Raw genomic sequence first — 5,470 nt, 5'->3', positions numbered from 1 at the left:
GTATTTTGTGTCGTTCCACTGTTTTCACGAGGATTATCCATAAAGGGAGAGGGTTCACCTTTGACATTGAAACTTCTAACTAAACGGCGTGGTGTTTGACAACTGACTTAGATACGGGTGATAAGACGGGTACATTAGTGGGGTTGTCCATCACCAGTAAGTCAGTGTTATCAAGACGTAAAATGTCCCTAATTCCTCTAAGAATATAACTACATTATACTGGCAGTTAGAACATAGTTGAATATAAAGTGTATGATTGGAAAGTGAGTTATATTTGGATTTCTGTTACGATGGATGATGGATTGAAACACATCGTCCTTCTTCTCTATTTTCTCTATCAAATGACCAAACTTTGACTTGATAATAATCTGGTAATAAATTATTATTTTCAAAGGATAATTTTGTGAATGGCAATCATCAATCAACCTTACTGTATTCAATTATACCTGTATTTACCTGTACTATATTATTTTTCATTAATTTCACCTTTGTTTTTATTGGAGTTTTTTTAAGCGATACAATACAGTACTTGGTAGAATTCATGAGATAATTTACTGGAAAATATTGTTGGATTATCCGATTGACCTACTAAAACAATAGAACTTTTATAGATGGTCACTGACGACTATCTTAATCTATAAATTGGTTCCGCTCAACAAGAGGTATTCCACGATCCTCTGGTAAGACCCTGCGTAGACCTTGACTAAGAACATGAATAAATTAACTATTTGATTTTGAGATTAATTAATAATTTATGCCTCCGGAATTGATCGAAATGATGAATGATTATATTATTATATCATATGGTGAATGGAATAAATCATCATAAATATTGAAGAATAATTTTATAGGATATGAAATTTCTATCAATATGATGATTTATTTCTATGAACAAATATGATGACTTTTCAAGTCTATACTTGCAATGAATGTTTAAGCAGAGGAAACCATTTTTCAGGTTTCTGAAAATCTTCTTTGCAGAGTTTTAAAATTAGTCTCCTCCATCCTCATCCACAGTGCTGCTAATTGAGAATCAAGCTAATCCTGATTAATTAAAACATGGAGTCAGAGTCATCCATTGCGACATGGTTTTATACTCATTGAAAAAAGGGTAGGATTAAAAGCCCCGCGGACTTGTTACCTACTGACGTTTAAGTTTACTCTAGGGATGAAGTCTTCCAGCTGAGAATTTAAAAAGGGGTGTTTTTTCAATACAGTGAAGGATCCACAACCGTCTCTTGAATGCTAAGTTACGACTTTTTCAAAACAAAACAGCTCGACTTTCAGGCTCATTGGCTGAAAAAACTTGTTCCTTTGGATAATACATCAGGATAACATACTCTTTACAACTTTTATGTTTTGAAATCATACTTGGATGTGATTATTCCTTCCCTGTTTTTTTATATAAACGAACAAAACAATATTGTTCTGCTCCTACAATATTATACAGAGCAGAATGTCTAATCCCAAAAACAAATATAAAACATTCAATGCCCCCATGAAGACGAACTAGCATGATATACTTTAATCCTTTTATATGAATCTAATAACTCTATCTTGTTGAAGGGGGTCCGTACTACTCCCAACACTGAAATCATTAGTTATTCGCTCAACAAGTCCACATCTGCGAAAAGTAGTTAAGTTTTTCTTTCTCATGTCACTCAAACATCTAATCGTTTTTGGAGTCCTACTTCACGGGGATTATCTAGTAATTGTTGTTATTTTCTTGCAGTGCCTCTATTTTAACGATGTGAAAGCAAATCAGGTAAGCTCTATGAATGGAATATTAATGATTTCTGTGATAACCGTAATTTTTTATCTTTGAAACTGTTGTTGCTTATAGTACTGTATAAGTATGGATTTCCTTGGTGTATGAGTTAGTTACTAATAAGATCGAGTTAATATTAGAATCTCAATTCTTATTATTTATAATGTCAAAAAATTGAAATTCTCACAATGAGTTTTTCTGACAGGAGGTGTAACGTAAATTTGCAAAACATTTACATATCAAGATCTCTATCCTGTTTCTCTTCCTAATAAAGAGAAATGATTATTTATTAGAGTACTTAGCATTGGTGTTTAACAATGCAATTTATTCAAATTAAATATGAAAAATAAACTTCTATATTGAATGGTTGAAAAATTTGTAATTCTAAGCTTTAATTGACTGTGTTTTTGATAAATTATTTTCTGATTGAACCTGTAACTCTTTATGATCAGAGCCTTAGAATATTATGAGAATAATTCTCTCATACTTCATTACATCTTTCCCATTTACCCGTTTATCCGTTTTCAATTATTCTTAATCAACTCAAAATAAATTATTTTACTTTACTTTTAGAGAATTACTGGAGAATTTCACTTAAAAATTCTTCATCAACCGTTAAATTGAAACAGTATAATAAGTTTGTTCCACTGCAATTAGCAAAATTGATTTAACTGCTCAAGAGTTCACGAAAAAATATGGCTAGAAGAAGTCCTGTGTTCATGAGCTCAATTCGAAGAAATTCAATTAGATCATACTACAGATATTACAGCAAATTATATTTTTCCACCCTTATTCTATTTTGTAATCAGGAGTCTGAAGTGGTTGTTTTTATCAGATAAAAATATAGGATTTAGGTCTGAATGAAATGTATATCCATGCTGTAGCTGGTGATAATACATGGCATACATGTTAATAATGGCATCCGTTTCATGGTAAAAATACTCATCCGGAAATGCTTCAGCTCGTTACATCATTTTCTGCCACCAAGCTTTCCAAAATTGTAAGTTTGGCTCAAGCCATAAATCTCAACAGAATTTCCCGCAAAACATGCAGTTGGCTTGTGGGTACTTAGAGTAGGAAACCTCAGTTCTTTGTTGTAAGGGGTGGAATGATGGAATGGAAGTTTGTGAACTTCGAGAGAATCGGGGTCAGCCTAGGAGAGAGACAGAGAGAAGATGAGAATGGGGGAATAAATTTGGTGGAGCGAGGAAGAGAGAGAAAGAGATAGAGAAGGAGAGAGACAAAGGGATTGATTGAATTATTGCCTTTATTGTGGGCGGAGTTAGGACTCCAGGTCCTCTCTGCTACACAACCCAAGGAGAGAGAGAGAATGATAGATAGAGAGATTAGATTCGATTAAAGTTCTTTATTTATGTATGTTACAATATTTTCTGGCGTATACACTAATTTATATTAAATGACGTTAGTTCAACAAATTTTACAAAGTATTTGTAAATTTAACACTACTGCTTCAATACTTTAGTCTACACTAGATAGAGAAAAATCACTTATTTTCTGCTTTTTTTAATTGATAGTAATAATAATAATAAATAATAGGTTGCTGGTAAAATAAATTTTAGTATTTGTGAAACACCGCCGCCTTAGAGTGACTAATTTTTCATAATATATATTGATATATCATATACTTTTCATATACTATATGGATGGATAATCAACGAATGAGACTCCCGATCACTTATTGTATTTTTTGTTTAATATTATCCTTAATTCTGAATGAGAATATCTTTTGATTCTTACTTACTATAGAGTAGCAAGTATATTAAATATACAATTTTTATTTCAAATTCAATTTAGTTTAATGATTTGAAGTTTTTGAATTTTCCTTTTTTCCAATTTCCATTAACCCTATACCGTACCCTATCAATCATCCTTAGACCATCTAATACCCCATACTCCTTTTTAAATTCCTAAACTCCCAGTTCCATGGAAAAAAAATTTTCCTTACTTTATTGTTAAAATTAGCATATCATTCTATTTATGTATTTCATTATTTGTAGGCACCTGCTGTAAAATCTTTTAGGTTTAGCGGGACCAATTTTTTAATGCATTTTACTGAATAAAATGATTGATTGCGTATAAAAAATCAATCAATGAGAATAAAGATTGAATGCAATCAAATAACGATATTATAATATTGTGATGTAACTTCATAAATCGGCGGTATTTCAACAAATAATTGTCGATTCTCTGAAAATGAAATAAAATATTATATCCTTCCCATCAACACACGAACGGAATGTGATGGAACAGAGCTGTTGGGAATTATAAGTCGAAGTAATGTTTAAATGAGAAACTGTATTGAATAAGTTAAGAATTAGATGATTTGAATCTTAGAATTATGAGATGAATAATATTAGAATGAGTAATAGTGAATACAATATTGCATTAATGATTAAAAATAGATAAATGGAGCAAACGTTATAGGGTGAGATTTGATAAGGATTTTAAAAATTGATTGAGTAATATTGACGATATATAATACTAATGAACAGAAAATGTTGTGATAAGATGATGTATTATGTAAAATGGAGATGGAATATGGAAGATGGATGAATGAATGGAATGAAGAATTGAAAGGAAGGGAGATTGTGAGAGAGAGAGTGTGAGAGCGAGAGTTGCTACTTATACTCTGCCAACGTACATATATATAATACGAACATATGAACCAGTAGATATTTAAAAATCATTGCATTCTGAGAAATGGTGAAGATGTGAACAAAGAGAGTCAATCCGCAATGAGAAGAGTATTGAGTTAATCAAAAGAATAATATTGGAGAGGTCAGAGGTGTTATTGAAATCGAGTTTGAAGTTTGAAAGGGATATTTTGATGAAGAGGAGTAAAACGAAGGCAAGATAGACTATAAAAAATAGAGGGGTGAAAGAGAGGAACAAGAAGAAAGAAGAGGTAAGTGAAGGTACGTGGTCACGGAGTGGGAAGGGAATTTACGGATGAGAGGGAAAACAAGACAGATAAAGCAAGAGCACCCAAGAAAGATACTCACTGTTGGTTAGCTGTTATCGCATCGCTTCACCAATCTGGCAAACTAGTATTTATGGGTCTTGAAATCTCCAGCCGTGAAATCCTTTCCAGAGCAAGTAACATTGCAAGTCATCTTCCTTCCTTCACCGTTATTTGTCATTCATGCTGGATTTAATGCGGCGGCTTTGGAGATGATAAACTCAGTGCGTTGGCGGTGGAACTGTTACACCAATATTGTACCAGACGCGTTTCTGCCGAGTAATAAGTGAATTCCATCGTTTTTAACAACAAGTAACAATTTCTTTTTCACTCACAGAGTGCTAAACTGTGATTGAAAACTGTTGTTTGAGTTTTTTTTCCAATAAAGCAGAAAATAATATTGTTTCTAAACGATTCTAGTTGAAAAAACATCAGCACTATGTCATTTAAGCGCTTTGTTTCTCGATTCTACCAAATGAATCGAATCAACTAGTACAGTATTTCTGTTTACAATATCGGTATCTAGAGTAGTTTAATCTGATAGTGGTTCAATTGTCAAATATTGCATAAAGTATAACATCTTTGATATTTTTCATCAATAATACAAATCTATTTTTACATTGTTGTATTTTCTGAATTCGTCAATTCTAATTGCATTGATAAGCATCGCTTAGAGATTGTAAATGCTGTCAACAAAGGATCCAAGCATTGGCAATGAATCA

This window comes from Nilaparvata lugens, chromosome 7, assembly GCF_014356525.2.
Source record: "Nilaparvata lugens isolate BPH chromosome 7, ASM1435652v1, whole genome shotgun sequence".
Taxonomy (NCBI): Eukaryota; Metazoa; Arthropoda; class Insecta; order Hemiptera; family Delphacidae; genus Nilaparvata; species Nilaparvata lugens.
Note: the sequence above shows the minus strand (reverse complement) of the source record.